A 19,200-nucleotide genomic window follows, 5' to 3' on the forward strand; every position below is an offset into this window, starting at 1 on the left:
GCATATTCTACCCGTTCTGTGGCTACTTCGGTGGCCTTGTGGTCGAGGGTCCCTTTGGATGACATTTGTTCAGCAGCTACTTGGGCTTCATCTCATACTTTTATTGCACATTATAAATTGGATCTGATTTCCAGAGGAAGGGCATCTTTTGGCTCTGCAGTGCTTCGGAATATCCTTCCATAAGGACCTCCCAAGTTGTTGGTAGCTGGGGACTCTGTCCCACAGGTTGCTGATCAAATTAAGTTAACTACTTCAGATAAAGAAGTTATGTACTCGCCATAACGTTCCATCTGAGTAGGTAACTTCATTTGTCAGCAACCAACCCTCCCTCTGTCCCACTGACCTGTAGCTCGTCCTTAAAGGATCATTGTGTTTCACTTCCCAGATGACATCAGGTTAGGATGTTCAGGTGGTTTCTCCTTGTGTTATGGTAGTATTCTGTGATACTATGGCAAACTCGATCTGAGGTCTAGAGGGAGGTAGCAGGGTATTATGGGTAGGGGAGGAGCTTGGAGCTCGGATCTTTTGCTAGGAAAGCTGCCAGCTCTGATCCGAATCAGATCTGATACCCACAGGTTGCTGACAAATGAAGTTACCTACTCAGATGGAACTTTATGGTGAGTACATAACTTCTTTTTGTCTCACTGCTAGGATACTAGATGCAGATAACAGTGTGAAGCAATATCACTCTGCAGGCCATAGATGCTGTTCAACACAAGCCTAGTTTATATAATCCACAAGTAGTTTGCCTGCAGTCTCATAAGAAACAAACATTGGCTGTGGTGTGTGCGATAAGTACTGCCATCTATAGTGTATAAGACTAGATGGGTAGGTGTTCTAATCTCACTCCAGGCCTCTTGGTGTGTGTGTGTGTGTGTGTGTGTGTGTGTGTGTGTGTGTGTGTGTGTGTGTGTGTGTGTGTGCGTTCTGTAAAGCAACTGAGAATCCCTCAGTGGCTTGCAAACTGCAATTGTTATGCACTTTTTGGCCCTCTATGTTGCTGCTGGCTTCCAAACTTCCCCCTTCTATAATGCTTGCTGATGTCATCAACCTTAACACTACCAGCTGGCATTGCAATGTCAGATTTAAGCTGTGGCACGTCCAATGAGTACTGTGATCTGTGCTGTGCAAGACTAGATAGGTAGAGGCTCTAATCTTACTGCAGACCACTTGGGTGTGTGTGTGTGTGTGTCTGTGTGTGTGTGTCTGTGTATGAATCCCCACGCAAAACAACTGAGAGTCCCCTCAGTGGCTATCGAAATGCAATGGTTATGCACTTTTTGGCCCTCAAAGCTGCTGCTGGCTTCCAAGCTGCCCCCTTAAGCAAGGCCTGCTGATGTCATCAACCTTAACACTACCAGCTGGAATTGTAATGTCAGACTTAAACCGTGGTCCGTGCGATAGTACTGTGATCTATAGTGTGTAAGACTAGATGGGTAGGGGTTCTAATCTCACCCCATTCCACTTGGTGTGTCTGTGTATCCCTATGGCATGTATATGATCACCTCAGTAATGTAGACAGAGGTAGGGCTTTGCAGTATTTTATTTGTAGCAGGTGATGTGGCCCTCCGAATGCCTTACCACAACTAGGCCTACTGATGTCATCAAGCATAATATGTTCTAAACCAATAGTAATAGCAAACATGAGGTGTGTTGTTTGTATCACTTACTGTGACCTGTAGTGTGTACCATTACATAGGTAAATGTTCTAATCTACATATAACCAACTTGGCCTTGTGTGCGCCGTGCCATGTCCTGTAAGTAGTATTTGGAGGTAGTGCTATCCTCAATGTAGCAATGTTTGTGTGTGTGTGGCTGTTATAGCATTTTATATCAGCTTATGGAATCATATGACGTTTTAACTTCAGTAGCATAATGGGCATTACACCCGTCACAATCCTAGACACCTTTATACCATTATTTACATGATCACATATTGCAACAGTCCAAGATGGACACAGGCAGAAGCCCTGCGGTGAAATGACAGTCGCCTAGCCAGTCAATACAGATGGCATGTGCTGAGGTGCACTGAGGTGCTCTTTGTGCCATTAGGCAGGGTTCTGTTTTAAAGGTGTGTTAAGTCTGTTAGACAAATCTCTGCACTATGCAGTGGATTACTGGAGTATGACTCACTCCACCTACCATGGCCTGACAAGATGTTTGACAATATTAGACCAACAAGCATTGCTGAAAACGGTCTATATACAGTGTGTTATGTCAGCTAGTGGATAGACAAGTGTCTGACAGTCACAGTCTGGAAAGATAGCATTGGGAGACCTATGCTGCAATGACACCAGTCACCAGTGGATTTCACAAGTCATCATTAATGGTGTACCCCTTCTAGCCATTGCCTCTCTGCAGTCACAGCTCCTGTCAGTGACCTCTGCATTAGCAGGTGATTGCATATTAGGAGCTGTCACTGAATCCTGCACAGAACCAACTGTTATCCAGGATGGCCTGAGACACATATTTAGTTGTTGTCTGACCCACTGAAAAATACTGAATGCAAACAACTGCACAATACTATCCTTTGGAAAGTCTTCCACCCCTGGAAAATATTGTAGTGTCTGCACACCACACACAGTTGAGCCATTACTCATGGAGTTATGGACAGAGAGGGTAATGTAGCATTTGACTTTCACTGGCCGGTAAGATGTGGGGATGCATTCAATTTTGTGCAACGTATACAGAAAGGTATGGGATATAAATGCCAGACTGTCATTGCTCTACTGAATGTGGCACTCATCACACCAATCATTGTGTGCAATGGCACCCTTATGTCACTGTACAGGAATACCTTACAACTGTAGCAGCCACACAGGTTCCATGCTACACCAATGCACAGTGTAGATAACATGTCCTGTGGAGTCTGTCATAACCATACATGTGTAGTCTGTCTCCTAAATGCTTTGGAGGTGATGTGTATGGATGCCATACTGGGAGGTGTCAGATCCACTGTGTACCTCCCGCCTATCCATGATAGGACTAACACATGTCTTTCCCGTTATACACACCTACAACGTCACTGTGGTGTAAATAGTACATGCTGAAGAGACAGGTATGTAACACAGACAGTACACCCTACATGAAACAGCCCCCCCCCCCCCCATGCATGTGAAGCACTCATCTACTGTGACACACATCATGTTCAGGTTGCACAAGACAATCATAACTAGTGTCTGACAAATGTTTGTATTGGACACAGGAAATTTGTAGATGGGTCATCTCCATCACCAGAACTTGTAGATGTGTTAGCTCCCAAATCCCTGGTGACACTTATCAAGGATGCCAGACCTTTTCACAGATTAGGGATACATGAGTACACTGTCACAAAGGAAATGTCAGCCCAGCTTGCTGGAATTTTGTAAATAATTATATATCATTTGTGAACATCAGTATTATTTATATAGAAGTATGACAGAAGGAAACACTGCCAGCCCAGCTGTGTGGAATTTTGTAAATAATTATATGTCATTTGTGAATGTCAATAAATCCAAAAACAGGTTCGAAAAACCAGCAACACAGTCCGAGAAGAGTCGAATAACACTATTTATTCTACTGTTTGTGAATATCAACATGATTCATATGTTTGTATTAGCAGTATATTAGAACTGTATGCTATGTGTATATCAAACTACTGGTACAGAAGTGTGTGTAAAGTACTGAGCTTAAAGATGTGTCCACAGTGTGCCATAGTGGAAAAGAACAGAAATAAAATTGCACTATTGTAATTATGTAAATGTATATAAACAGTGGAAAGTTGAACATAGAAGGTTAACTTGCAAAACTCCAGAAAAATGGCTGAAATTAAATTATTTTATAACTGTGCCATAAAAGTTAGTTTTAATCCAGCAAGGAGACAGGATTTTTAAAACTAGGGAGCATTCTGCATTGTATTGTTTTGTTGCAACTATCCGAAGGCTATGCATTTTCACAGGGAGATGCTAAATGTTAGCAATTTCTAGCAATGGTTGAGACTGGGAACTGAAGTCAGGTGACAAAAAGTGATGTCATGCTGCAAATATCCAAGCAGTAATATTTGATGTTAATTTAAGAACACTCTGAAAAAGTGACTGGGCATTTTTGTATTTTGTCTTTGACCTGGCAGCATCCGCTAGAAACATCCACTCACCACATCTGTCTTGCCTTGCTGTAAGTAAGTTAAGTAGGGTACAGTAATTTTTTTTTAGATTCAGTAAGGAATAAAGTAAATATTAGTTTAGATGTTTTCTGTATTTATTTGACACGGTCTTGCAATGTTTTTAAATATTTCCTGTGATTTTGAAGTCTGAAGTTACTGTGATTTGCCATTTCCTTGTTATTTTATTAATTATTAAATATATTTAAACCTATCTTTGTGGCTGATGTTTGTGACACATATCTAAGCTCTGAGAGTAATTGCATATTTATTTGATGACACTGTGCAGGCCACTCCTAATAGCCTTGCTCTTGGTCAAATTAACATTTGGATTAATAGTATCATTATACAGTAGGATTAGACACTCTTTGTTTTAATAGTAACATTTCATAGTAAGATTGGATGGCCTTTGTTAAGGGTCTTAAAGTAGCTGATAAGGGGTTCTGGTGGCAGTGATAACTACCCTATAGTCTGGGCAGAAGAGGGCATAGATAGTAAACCTGTGTCAGCCTTTCCCAGATGTGTGTGTGTGTGTGTGTGTGTGTGTGTGTGTGTGTGTGTGTGTGTGTGTGTGTGTGTAAAACAAATCTCCAAGAGTGCATGTGTCAGCTACTTAGGTAGGACATGAAGCACTGGTTTGGATAGAGTGTGTGTTCAAAGACTTGACTTAGAACTTTGGCTAAGGACTGAGCTCTATAGCTGTGCCAAGGGGAAGTCTTATAGGGGATCTGGAGAAAGAAGGCAAAACCAACCCCAGACTGGCTGTGGTCTCTGTATGCTCTTAAAAATTGCACTTTACTGTGTGTGTACTTGCCTCCCAGTGTGTACATTCCTCACTGTTGCCAGTGGTAAGGATTGAGGCTCCTTGATTACTGAGCCAGTGTTGGGGTGTCACCCACTGAATGATGCCATTGTCAGTGTTAACCTGTTATATACACAACCTATGGTGTTGTACCTTGCTGAAGACATATTTCTTCTGTGCTGACATTCCATCCTGTGCTGTGACATCTATGGCTTTATTGCCACTGTGTATCCATAGGTGGCCTCAACAGAATCCTGAAACAGAAATAGAAACATAAACCGGTCCATGGCACGCCTTTTTTGTGTAAGTATACAACCATTACAACATCATAAACATAAGGTACACAAAGTTATGTGGCTTACTCGTTACAGATGTCAGCATACAGTGTCTGTCTGTAACCACTACAAGTAGCATGACAAAACAACAATGCATTGCTCAAGTACATTTTAATTTATATAGTCACTCTGTGCATCAGGCAAATAGCTTAATTCCTCTGCATCAATGGGAAGGATGAGAGGGATGTGGGCTATTTATCATCACTTGCACAGGGTGTTATGTGGGGTTGCAGGAGGTCTAGGCTGACCCAAAAGGTTGACAGCATGTGTGTGAGTCAGGGAGGGATGCAGGTAAGATGGACCATGGAAATGTGCCATGCATGTCTGTAGGTGACCTGCATCTGACAGTGGTGTGCAAGTGTGTGTGTACACAGTCGAGCTCAGTGCTAGCCCTACATGGGTTTTTGTTGGACAACTTTAAACCATGCATGGTAGTGCTGACAGTTCACTATCTCTGGCTCAGAACACAGGATCTAGCTCTGCCAGGAGTTGCACTGGCACCTCCATGCCCAAGGTCAGACACTGTGCTAGTACCTGATGGTGACTGCTGTCTGGTGGGACTGTGTCCTCCATGTGAATGCCCAAGACCACAAGCCCTTGGCCTGCCTCAGCTTGGTGAAGACAGCACACTCCCCTCTCTAGCGCTGGATGTACTGCCACTATGAGAGTGTGATTGTGCATGGCCACATGGACTTTCAGCAGATGGGGATTGCTGACCTAAGTCTGCCAGTCTAATGCTCAATTCCAACCAGACGTTCCAGGACAGACACTGTGTGTTCCAAGATGGACACTGTCTCAGCCCACTTTCTTTCCACTGCATCAGTGAACTGATCCAGGGTGTTACCAGTACGGTGGAGGCAATCACGGATGTCAGACTGTGCTGCATCCATGACCCTGAACATACGTGTGGAGTTAATTCAGAATGTGCTTGTGCCTCCTTGGTGGCCCGAAATATGCGTGGAATGACCCGTGATGTGACACCTGCAGCAGGTAGTGGACAGACAGCAGGCCTCCTAGAAGCAACCCTATCAATCCACCTGTGTGGAATCTCACCAGCTGTCTTGACTGTGGCCAGTTTCTACACTCACTGGAGCCATAGTTGCCAGGTTTTCATGTTCAGTGTCCTCACCCTCTGTCCAATATCTGCGGCCTCCGGGGATTGGGTATGTGTGGACATACTGACCGTGTGTGGTGACACTGAGGGCAGAAGAGGGATCTCAACCTCTGGTACAGATTCATTCCCCAAAATCCTCACCATGCCTCACTGTAGCCACCATCATCAGAGTTTGAAGAGACACTGACATCAGGTTGTGTAGGGTGAGAGTCACCGATTCCCCTGGTCACCTTGAATAAGAAAGGAAACAGCTGTACATTAATATTTGCACTATTATGCTCTGCAGTACTATGTTGCAATATATATATATATATATATATATAAAGCTCCATACATTGTTGTCACTATTACAGACCTGTTGAAAACCCAACCTCATATAGTAGGACAGGAGGACATTCCTCTCCCCACTAACGGCTGTGTTTACTTGTAAATAAAAGCTTTTTACACAGCAATCTCATCAGCAGCAGTGAGGCACACTGTTGACATTTATGAAGTCTGCAGAGTTGACACACATGACAATCTGTAATGTCCTGACAATACTGTCACATCTATCAGTGTGGTCACACCTACAAGGCATAGGTATGAATCTAACGTGTACAGTCAGATAATATGTATTCAGTTGGCAATCGTGCAGATAGTACAGCAATCCAGGAAGCAGGCCTGAGATGACACGTTAGGAATGACATTGCTGAAAACCTACATCTTTAACAAAACAGTGTCATGTTTAACAAGAACAGGATCACGACCTTGTGTAATACATGACGGACCTGTTTAAAGTTAGGGGAGAGATGCGGTCATTACCACCACATGTTACACCACAACAAGGTAAAACCTCCATACATCTCACATTTACAGTAGTTACTGTGTTGTTATATTGGTATGCTGTGGTGGTACGGCAGTAGCGTTGTGACTTCACAGCAACAGGTTCATAGGTTCATACTAGGCTATCTGCCCTAGGGCATTTATAAGCGTAGCCCGAATGTGTTTGGCTTTTGCCACCCATTTTAAATTTATTTTGCTATGCCCTTTTTCGAGGTTAGTATACTGTGCCTCTGTCTAACAGTGACACAGAAGTGATACCCGGGGTAAACCTACAATCTCCCATCCACTCATCAAGATTCCTCTTGAAGAGAGTCAATGAGGGACTCTGCCTAACCTGGACTGGGATTTTATTCCAGAGTGAAGGGAGCCTCTGGGTTATGAATCTGTCCCTCCAGCATGTCCTATTTATTTCAGTGCTGAGGTTCAAGTCTCTCGAGCGCGTAGCTCGATTGGATTTGGATTTTCTGAGGTGCAGCATGTCCATTAATTCCAGGTTGGACATGGCTTTATACGTCAGGCACAGATTGCCTCTGAACAGGCGGTATGCCACTGAGTAGAGCTGGAGTTTCTTTAACCGGGCAGCATATGGCATCTGTTTGAGTCCTTTGATCCTCTTGGTGAGGTACTTTTGGGGTCTTTCCAGTTGCTGCAGGTGTCTGGTAAGGTACATCCCAAAAGGGGCATTGTACTCAATTATGGGCCTGATGAGGGATGAGTAAAGAGGCACGATGACCTCCACTGATCTAGATGTGAATCCCTTCATGATTAGGTGGGCTATATAAAATGTTTTCTAACCACTTTGGCCATGTGGTTGTCAAATGAGAGATTGCTATCAACTTGGGTCCCCAGGTCCCTAATTACTTCTTCTGTACTTAATGGATTACCACCTATGTGGTAATTTGTGGGCACTTTGTTTTTGCCAACGGGGATGACTATACACTTTTTGGCATTTAGCTTGAGGCCATGGCTCTGGCACCAGTTGTCTGTTTCTATGAGGCCCTTTTGGAGGATGCTTGTATCGGCTGGAGAGTCGATTATGGCGCCCAGTTTGCAGTCATCTGCGAACTTGGTCAGCCACAGTCCTTCCGTGTTGGCCTGTACCTCCGAGAAATATATACCGAACAAGAGAGGTTCCAGGACTGAGCCTTGTGGGACACCACTTGTAACTGGTTTGGAGTCTGACATGGCTCCAGCAATTCTAACCATGTGGGTTCTGTTCTTGAGCCAGTTTGCAATCCATCTAGTGACATAGGGGTTTATATTTAAGCTGGTGAGCTTATCTATAATGCCAGAGTGGGGTATTGTATCGAAGGCTTTTGCGAGGTCCAGGTAGGCTGTGTGGACCACCTTCCCCTCGTCAATGACCTAGGCGACTGTTTCAAAGAAATCAACCAGGTTTAAGAGGCAGGATCTGCCCTTAACAAAGCCGAACTGGGTACATCCAGTGTCTGTAGGTCCCCAATATCTTTATTTATGAGGTCCATGATGATCCTTTCCATAGCTTTGCAGACCAAGCTAGTCAGGCTTATGGGGCAATAGTTTCCAGGATCCGTTGAGGCACCACCTTTATGGAGAGGTACCACTGTTGCTGTACGCCACTCTTTGGGCACATATCCTGTAGTAAGGCTGAGATTGAACAGTAGTTTTATGTTTGGGTTTAGCTCTTCTTGGAGTTCATGTAGGACGCAGCCCGGGACACCATCTGGTCCCATTGAATCTGTGTTTTTTGCTTTGGAGAGGGCGGCTCTTACCTGAGCATCTGAGATGTCGGGAGGCAGCACTCTGCTGGGATAGATATTTGCCCTTTTGGTGGGGAGAAGTTTGCGCTGAACCTGTCAGCTAGGATGTTGGCAATGTCTGTGGGTTCAGTGTATTTTTTGTCATTTTGGACTAATTCTGAGCATATCTGGGAATTACCACCCAGGTTCCTAACATAACTAAAGAAAGCCTTGTGATTATCCTTAGTGTCCTGTGCAATTTTTCTCTCGAAGCTGGCCTTAGACAATTTTATGAGTGCCCGTAGTTTTTTGCTAATACTGATCAGTGATGCCTTCCCTTTTTGGGATTTTACTCTATCATTTAGTAGCTTCCTCCTTCTATTGTATAGTTTGTTTATGGCTGGGGTCCACCAGACAGGACGTCTGCCTTTGGAGGATTGGGTCTTGGTTTTATTTGGGATCGCATGATCCATGCATTCCTGAAGGTGTTCATGGAATGCATTTATAATGGATTCTGTGGTCTGGGCCGTATTTTCCACAGGCCCAGGGGCTTTGAAGGACTCCACCTCGGTTTTGAGGAGTGTGAAATGTGCTTTAGAGAAGTTTTTCACTGTGGTTTTCTGGGCAGGGGGTGGGGTCGGGATGTGAATATCCAGTGAGATTAGTTTATGGTCTGATCTTACCAGTGAGGGATACACTTCTGGTCTGGAGCATAGAGTCCCCATGTTGGTGATGATCAGGTCCAGTATGTTTTCCCCTCTTGTGGGAGTGGTAACAAATTGTCCATAGCATTTGAGTGTATAAATTCTAGGAACCTTTGGGCTAGGGTGTTGGAGCTAGAGTAATGCTCCCAGTCTATGTTTGGGTAGTTGAAGTCTCACAATAAAATGGTGTTTCGAGAGACCTTCAAATTTTCCAGTGTTGTCAGGAAGGCCGAGTGAGGTTCCTGGGTTTGGGAGGGTGGTCTGTAGCAGGCTATAAACTGGAAGGCAGTTTTACCCACTGTTAGTTGCACATGGATAGTCTCTGATGCTTCGTGCTTTGCCACCAACCTGGAGGTGTGGGTATCTTTGATGAATATCGATACTCCCCTCCTTTGTGGTTCGGTCCAAGTTTTGGGGCTGAAAAGCATGGTATGAGGTATAACCTGGTAGTGCTGGGGTGCTCTCGGGAGCCTTGAACCAGGTTTCTGTTACTGCACAGATATCGATGTTCTCCATGCTAAGAAGAGTTTTGAGTGCGTGCATCTTGAGGTTTAGACTTCTGGCGTTGAGTAGCATTACTCTTAGTTTCTTATCCCATGTGATACCTATGGAGGTGGGTTTGTCTTTTGAGCCTTGCCTAAAAAAGGCACTATGGGGGTAGCAAGAGCCTTTGCCGCTTGGCTTGGGAGTTCTTTCTGTGTGGAGTCTGCATGTCCTCCCTGTGGTTGGGTAGCGTTCGAAAGACATGTGTGTGTAAATGGGCATGCCTTCGTTGAAGTTTGGGCGTCGAGCTGGCACCTTGGCGTTTCGTAAAAATCTACTGCCAATCATTAGCGGACCGGAGTCCTGCTGTGGCGACCCCTCACCGGGAAAAAGCCGAAAGACCAACAACAACAACTGCTATATTGGTCAAACTGCAGTTAACCCCCCCCCCCTCAAGAACAAAAACCTGACACTAGTGTAAGACTATGTACCCTACCACACTGAATGCTACAGTATTGCAGTGCTGATCAAACAAAGTTTACATGCATGTTCCTCTGCCATGGAAACTATGGCACCCACATTCACGATATGTGGTGAGATGGATGCCTGGGAGGTGTCTTTGTGTGCCTAGATTTGCCAGGATTTCTTCAGTGGCTGAGAGTGGTTGTTCCACTGCAGGCCCCCACCAGTTACACCACAGTCTGTGGCTACATCTGCTGCTCTTCTGTGTGCAGCATTGATAATGTCCATTGCACGGTGTTGAACCTGCTCATATGTCCTGCTCCGATGACCTGTGGCATTCACATCATGGACTAGGTCAGCTTACAATGCCGTCCGCTGTTCCCTGTTCTCCCTCCCCCTGGACAGTAGTAGTTCATGGTGTTGTTGGAGGCATTCCAGTATTATCATTCTGTGCATCTGTGAAAGGTGCACAGCATCTTAAATGCATGTTTCCTGAAAGACAACAACATGGGAACACATGCCAGGATCACATACGTGGAAGTACACTGTGTAGGCGTACAGCAAGTACAGTGGCTGGCAGTATCCACTGCTTGATCACCCATGCCATATTCCACAGTATGCAAACATACTAAGCATGTGGCTACAACTAAGATACTAGCAATTGTCAGATATTCCCATATGTGCCATGACAGGTTCTGCTGTATGATAGTGCAGCCAACACTGGAGTCTATTGTAGTGTCTCCCCTAGGGGCAACCCCCCCTAGTATGTCAAAACAACTGTGCCAAACAGTGTCCTATTACAACCACTATAAAGGGACAGTTCCACGAAATCAGTGTGCCACATCGATAGACATTCCATCTTTGATGTGTTGCACATCCTCTGTATGTGTAACAAGTCTGGAGATCATTGACATGTCATTATCACATTTCTAAGAAAGGCTTAATGCTGTAATCCCTATTCCCAGTAAGTATATTCCCACATCTGCATCCTGTTGGAACCAAAAAGATTACATACCTGGTTAAGTGCAGTACTCCTCTGTTGATATGTGGTGATAGTTTAGTTTTTGCAAATGTTTGTTGAAAGTCTGATTCAGCATGGTTCCCCATAGCCAGCTGTTTGCTTTTTAACATGCTTTTCATTAGCAGGCGAGGCAATCTGTGGTTCTGAAATGCTGATTGCAGCCAACACAACCGATTTGCACTATCAGCCAGTGATATGCATCCACTGTACAAGATATAAGGCCTTCATGTAGATTAGAGGCCCTTTCTGATATGTTGTGCTGGACATTACTGGGGTGTGTAGATTACATTACTGGGGTGTGTAGATTACATCATCACAGAGGATAGGTCTGTAGCAGCAATTTTTACATAGAGATGTGTGTGCTACAGGTCGCAGCTGCTGCTGCAGGTAATAGGCAGAGAGTGTGAACACTTTGGAGGACAACAAGCTGTAGGAGTTACTGTGGGAGCTGTAGCAGCCTTGTTGTAGAGGCAGAATGAAGGTGCCCATTCTACTCCAGTTAAGGCATCTTTTTAAGGTAAGTATGTTGGGCAGCGGTATCCCTAACAGATTACTAGGCCAGCATGTTTGTTGTGTCCTTGACCAGCATAGAGGATAACTATAAGAATGTCCATTTGGGCAACTGCCAGGCCATGTGTTACAGTCTGGTAGTAATTTGCAGCGTGTAAGCTGGCAGATGTTCATCGTGTTTCACTGTTACAGTCATCACTTGTAGGGTTCTTCCTGCTGGCAGGCAACCCTCGGTCAGCCAGATTCCCAAAGTCTGGGTCCGGCATCAGCTGTTCAGTCATGCTCCCTGACGTCAGAGCGCCAGGAGTACAAAGCTGCCAGCCGACGCCATGTTCTCTTGTCTTTCTTGCCGTGCGGTGGAAGCAGTTCGCAAGTGCCGGTCGGCTGACTCCTAATATTTTTTCGTGCTTCATTCCGAAGACTTTCTTCTTCTACTCAAAGTTAGTTAAGTACCCCGTTGGGGAAACTTTTTTTTGCTCCAGTCCGATGTCAGAAAAAGTTAATAATTGTATTTCTTGTGGGAAGCAAATACCTCATAAGGATTTCCACTCTTACTGTATTCCTTGTTTAGGCCCTGACCACGACATAGCTAGTTGTCGGTTTTGTGCTAGATTTAACCAACGTACTGTTAAGCGGAGGTACGATTCTGCTTTTCACTACTTTGGCAGGCGATTTAATTACAGTATGCCATCGGACACGCTTCCGACTACCGGAGTTCACAAACAACGCAAGGATAAGGACAGGCCTCCGAGGTCCAAATCAGACGATGGTTTACAAGCAGCGCCAGCTACTGGTTTGACCATCGTCAGTGAGGCGCTTTCGCAGCCCCTGTCATCGTCCATTTCAGAACAGATTGCCGAAACGGACTCCCACGAGGAACCAACTAGGCCTTTGAGTACTCCAGCTGCAGGACCTTCGGACAATGCTCCCTCAGATGGGTCCGGAGCCGCTGTGCAGGTACCAGCTTCCGAGGGGGTTTTCAGGCCTACACAACTTCTGATAAAGGCAAAGGCGAAGACTCCTTCTAAATCAAAGACTCCAGCCCAGGCCTCTTCTGATCCGGGACCCAAATCTCAGAAACGGATGCTTAAAATGGCGGAGGACTTACTAACCATGATTAGGGGTTCACATCCCCCTCCAGACAAAAGGCCAAGGCAAGAATTGGATTATGAATCCTCTGATCAGGCATCTATTTCTTCAGTCTGAACAGGAATATACTTTCCCTCCTTATGAGGATTCTGATGCTGAGGAATCCATTCCCTCAGCTTCTACCCCTGAGGATTTTTCTTTTGGGGAAACTTTACATGACATGAGGGAACATTTTCAGTGGGAAGGACAGGAGTACTCTGAATCTAAGAGAAGGCTTAGGGATTTCCTTCTTCTTCCCCAACACAGACCCCTGGCTATTCCTCCTATTTTGGATATTGTGGATGATGTCTTTTCTGAGGCTAATTTAACTCCTGACTCCTTTCCTCCAGCCCCTGCTAAGCCTGACAGATATTACAGGGTCCCTGACTCCCACCAGTTCCTTTACAAAAATCCTGCTGCTGATCCAGAAACCATTTCTCAGGGTCCTAAGGGTGTTAAGGCCGCCTCTGCTAAAAACCCTTTTCCGTCAGATAAGGATTCTAGAGCTTTGGAAAGATGGGGCAAAAAAGTGTACACTTCTGCTACTTTATCCATTAGGGCTTTAAATTGCCAATTTTATATGCTAAAATATCAGCAATTTCTGCTCTCTGTTATGAAACAAAAGCTAGGCACCATTTCTGCATGTGCAGATAATAAGGAATTACATGATTTGATGCATGCTACTGAGCAAGTGGGGAAGCATGGCTTACACTGTGGTTTTGATGCCTTGGAGGCTTCATGCAGGGCGGCTGCCACTGGCACAGTCATTAGAAGGCATGCTTGGTTAAAGGAACAAAACTTGCCTGATAAAGTTAAAGCAAAGTTACTGGATGCTCCTGTTCAGCATAATGTTTTGTTTGGGTCTAAGGCTGAAGAGGTGATAAAGAAAATGGAGGATAAGGCAAAATCCATGCAAACGGTTAAGGATTTCTTACAAGTTCAGCTCCCAAGATTTAGCAGAAATTGGCCATCTAAAAATTGGTCCTTTCCCAGCTCGGACAGGCCTCAGGGGGGTAGATATAGGCGCTCCAGAGGGAGGCCCCAAGCACAGACCTCTTACAGACCTAGACAGTGGAGTGCTTCCACCCCCAGGGGTGGAGAGGACAGACCTCAATCTTATAGAAAACAGGCTCAATGACTCCTCCTGCATGGCTCCAGGAACCTCTCTCCTGGAAGCCCCTCTAGGAGGAAAACTCTCTCTTTTTCAACAAAATGGGACTTACATAACCCAAGACAAGTGGGTTCTGGATGTAGTTTCAAGAGATTACAAATTCCACTTTCATACCTTGCCAAGACCAAACGGATGGCCAGACCTACCAAAACACCAATGGGCAGAGGCATTAAACCAGGTGGGATCCCTCATGGCTATGAGGGCCATCGAACTGGTTCCACAATCAGAGACGGGGCAAGGCTTTTACTCAAGGCTCTTCCTAGTTCCCAGAAAACAAAATTCATGGGGACCCATCCTGGATCCGTCAGTCTTAAATACTTTCCTGGAGATACCAAAGTTCAAGATGCTTACTCTGCAGCAGTTCCTGCAAATGTTGAGCATAAATGCATGGATGGTGACATTGGATTTAAAGGAGGCTTACCTACACATCCCTATCAGACAGGAGTGCAGAAAATACCTCGGGTTCAAGGCCGGCTCGAAACATTACCAATTCTCTGCGCTGCCCTTTGGCTTGTTTACTGCGTCCAGGGTCTTCCTCAAGTGCCTGGCACCAGTAGTAGCTTATTGCAGACTCAAGGGAATTCAAATTTACCCTTATCTGGACGACTGCCTTATTCAAGCAGACAGCAGGGATGTCTTACTCCAGCACCTGGAATTTGTTCAAAATCTACTCAAGTACCTGGGATTCACTGTGAACTTAAAGTCAAATTTGACACCCACACAACAGATAACTTTTCTGGGTACTCTTCTAAACACAGCAACCCAGATGGCATTCCCGACATCCGAAAAACTACAGCTGGCTTCAACTTTCAAAACCTTGGCGTTAATGTCTCCGCTAACTGCAAGGAAATTCCTGCAGGCTTTGGGTTACATGGCCTCCTGCATCCTTCTCATACCATATGTAAGACTACGGGTCTAGGTTAGAAGAAGACTACATATGAGAAAAATACAATGGTACCTAAAAAGTGTGTGGTCCCAGCATTGCCACAGTCTAGACACACAGATTGCTGTCTTGCCTTGCCTACAAAAGGAATTCCATTAGTGGACCATGGCATGTCTTCACAACAAAGGGAAAGCCTTCAGTTTGCCTCCAGCCAACCAAGTGTTAACCACGGACGCCTCGGATTACGCATGGGGAGCCCACTTGCAGGGGAAAGGCCTGCAAGGTTTTTGGACAGAGGATCAGAAGCACCTACATATCAATTTAAAAGAGATGTTAGCTGTACAGAATGCCCTCTTGGCTTTCAGGGATCTTCTACAGCCAGAACAACTACTGATACGGACAGACAACATCACAGTTATGTGGTACATAAACAAGCAAGGGGGTTCACACTCCTACCCCCTTTGCAGACTAGCCATGACTCTATGGAACACAGCTCTAGCTTGCAAAATGGATCTACAAGCTCAGTTCCTGCCAGGGAAACAAAATATTCTGGCAGACAGCCTGAGCAGGAACCTGTCAGACCCACACGAGTGGATGCTAGACACCAAAATATTCAAGATGATTACAAAAGCCTGGGGCTGCCCGGATATAGATCTGTTTGCATACCCCCTCAACCACCAGTTACAGATTTTTTGCACAAAGACATTTCACAAACTAGCATGGAAAATGGATGCTCTCTCATTCAGTTGGAGGAACCTCTCGGGGTATGCCTTTCCTCCTCTACCTCTTCTTCCACGGGTGTTATTAAAGATCAAGCAGGACAAATCCAAGATGATTTTACTGGCCCCGAATTGGCCTTGTCAATTTTGGTACTCAACACTGATGAATCTATCCCAGGAGCCTCCTTGGATTCTACCTCAGACTCCAAATCTTTTGTCCCAACACCAGGGCCAGGTTCTGCACTCTCATTTCAAAACTCGCAGCCTGGTGTATTCAGGGTCTATGATTAATCCTATCCTTCCCAAACAGGTCATGGATGTCATCTTAGAAGCCAGACGGCCTAGCACTAGAAAATCTTATGCAGGTAAATCGAAGAGATTTTGTACCTGGATGCATGCTCAGGATTCGGATCCTCTCATTCCTAATATCCCATTGATTTTACATTACCTGACAGACATGTTACATAAGGGTTTATCCTTCTCCTCCATAAAAATACATGGCTCAGATATCTCTGCACATTACAATACAGATCCTCCAATCTTTTTGCATCCACTTCTGAAACAATATCTCAGAGGAGCAAAGAATTTAAGGCCCCCTAGGACACCACCAATACCTGCCTGGGACCTCAACTATGTTCTGGAAAAACTCACTCTGCCTCCTTTTGAGCCTGCTGCCACATCTGATATTAAGTATTTATCATGGAAGACAGCTATCCTACTGGCTTTGACTTCAGCCAGGAGAGTCTCGGAGTTACAAGCACTCATGGCTGTGGAACCTTATATTATTTTTCATCAAGACAGGGTGTCTTTAAGGACTAATCCTACTTTCATGACTTTGGTTTCCAAAGTGGTTTTAAATCAAACTATTCACCTGCCAACTTTTTTCACTAATCCACAAACTAAGGGGGGAAGGATCTTGCATTCCTTGGATGTGCTCAGGCAGCTTCGTTTTTACCTGGACAGAACCAAGGATATCAGGAAAACAGAGCAACTGTTTGTTTCTTATGCATCAAATTTCAAAACAGACCATTTTTAAATGGATTGCTCATGGAATCAGTTGTTGTTATTCTCATCATGGAAAGCAACTCCCAGGAAAAATTAGGACTCACTCCACCAGAGCTGCTGCTACTTCTGCTGCTTTTCTCAGGGGAGTACTTACCAAAGATATTTTGGAAGCTGCAACTTGGAGTTCAGTGCATACTTTCTCTAAGCACTATAATCTCCCTCTTTATTCTAAGTCTAGGGCAGGCTTTGCCTCTGCAGTCTTGCAGGGCCTTCTAGCTGCCCCTTCTACTCTATAACCACCACCCTTTATCTCAGCTTTGGGATTCAACCCTACAGTGATGACTGCAACAGTTAAACACGATGAACATAGTACAGTTGTGTACACTTACCATAAATGTAGATGTTCGAGTGTCTTCACTGTTGCAGTCTGGGTTAACCACCCTCCTGTCCCCTTATACTTTTATTACTGTGGTTCCCTATTTCACCCTTCTTCTGAGGTGTATTTGCTACAGGGTATGGGGTTTGTTGTATGTTACATTTTTGTTTTACTATTAGCCTTCACTTTTGGGCACCTGACATCTGGGGCAAGAAAAACTGGAGAACATGGCGTCGGCTGGCAGCTTTGTACTCCTGGCGCTCTGACGTCAGGGAGCATGACTGAACAGCCGACGCTGGACCCAGACTTTGGGATTCTGGCCGACTGAGGGCTGCCTGCCGGCAGGAAGAACCCTACAGTGATGACTGCAACAGTGAAGACACTCTAACATCTACATTTATGGTAAGTGTACACAACTGTACTTTCTTGTTACAAGCATGGGCTTCAAATGTGTATGTTAGTTGTGCAGCTGTGCTTATCTGCAGTGTGAGTCTGAAAGGATTGTTTACTGCACTCCGATAGTAGTGGACCTCATTTGCATTACCCGAGTTGAAATCCTCTATGAATGCATATGAATGCATGATGTGACACTTTATGCACTTATACTTTTGCCAGAGGAATATGTGAAGTGTGTTCCTATCTGCAGACCTGTAACTTCCATCATTGAAAAGCAGACATTTCATTTGAAATGCATTGTGTGGATGAGTGCATTACTCAGTCATTAATTGATAACTTTACAGTAATATAATTTAACTGCTACACACCACTGGATTTGAACCCAAGACTGTGTATGGCAAAATATACTATTTGCAAGGCATTTAACACACTGAGCTTCTGAGTCACTACTACAGCAGGTGTATTTACAAGATATAAGTGCACACGCAAAGGCTGTGACATACTTTTTTACATCCATCATTATGTGCATGGCTTTATATGGATATATTTCTGCACAAGGGTTCCAGTTGAACATGTATTGTGCAATAATGCCTTAGCAAGTGTATTTTTTAAATTTTGCTGATAAGAGCACATTACCTACTGTCACTGACCTCACGTACATACATTATGTTTGGCTGTCTAGTGGTGTAGTCTTGCACCAGAGTGCAAAAGTGCACTCCCATTTTTTCCATTACTTTTTAATCAAGTTTGGGTGATGTGGTGCAACACTTATCTCCACTAAAACATGCTTAATGACCGCAGTAACGTGTAATTATTATGTTTTGCTTAAACCACCTGTTTTAATTAACAGCAGTGTGGCTTGGCAGGTTAATGTAGTAGACCGCAGGTATGATGGTGTTGGGTTTGAAATAGGGAACAGGTTGGTAATACAATGCATTCCAGATGTTCATTTATCTGGTAATCATGTGGCAGACTAGGTAGTTCTAATTACATTACAAAAAATCATGACACTTGAGTTGAGAGGCATGTATGTGTACATTAAGTAAACTAGACAGCCATCATGCCTTAGTTGGCAGGCATGGGAGGTAGAACCCAATAGCTGTGACTGCAGGGGATATCTGCAAATATTATAACAATTGACTGCCGCAACTTAGAACAGACATGCAGTGACCACAGCCTTACTGCAAATATTAAGACAGATTTATTTAGGAAACCACAATGCTGCTTAACACTTTATTGGTGATAATTCTCTGTGAAATCTACACATATTATCTGATCATAACATGGGTTACCTCACCCATATACCTTTTGTTCCTGGAGTGGAAGAAAATGAGAGCATTATGTGACTGAAATTGGCTTGGAGGCGACCTTGAACCATACTATAAGTTGAGCAATACATTTTTCAGGACATTC

The 19,200-nt window shown here is 44.4% G+C and overlaps 1 long non-coding RNA gene across 1 annotated transcript in view; it reads left to right on the plus strand.

The window, feature by feature from the left end:
* The window catches only part of LOC122798619, a 130,255-nt gene that overhangs the window by 86,119 nt on the left and 24,936 nt on the right, over window positions 1–19,200 (plus strand). The window lies entirely within an intron of this gene.

The sequence above is a fragment of the Protopterus annectens genome, chromosome 3.part1 (assembly GCF_019279795.1).
Source record: "Protopterus annectens isolate FY-2018-M chromosome 3.part1, PAN1.0, whole genome shotgun sequence".
NCBI classification, from domain to species: Eukaryota; Metazoa; Chordata; order Ceratodontiformes; family Protopteridae; genus Protopterus; species Protopterus annectens.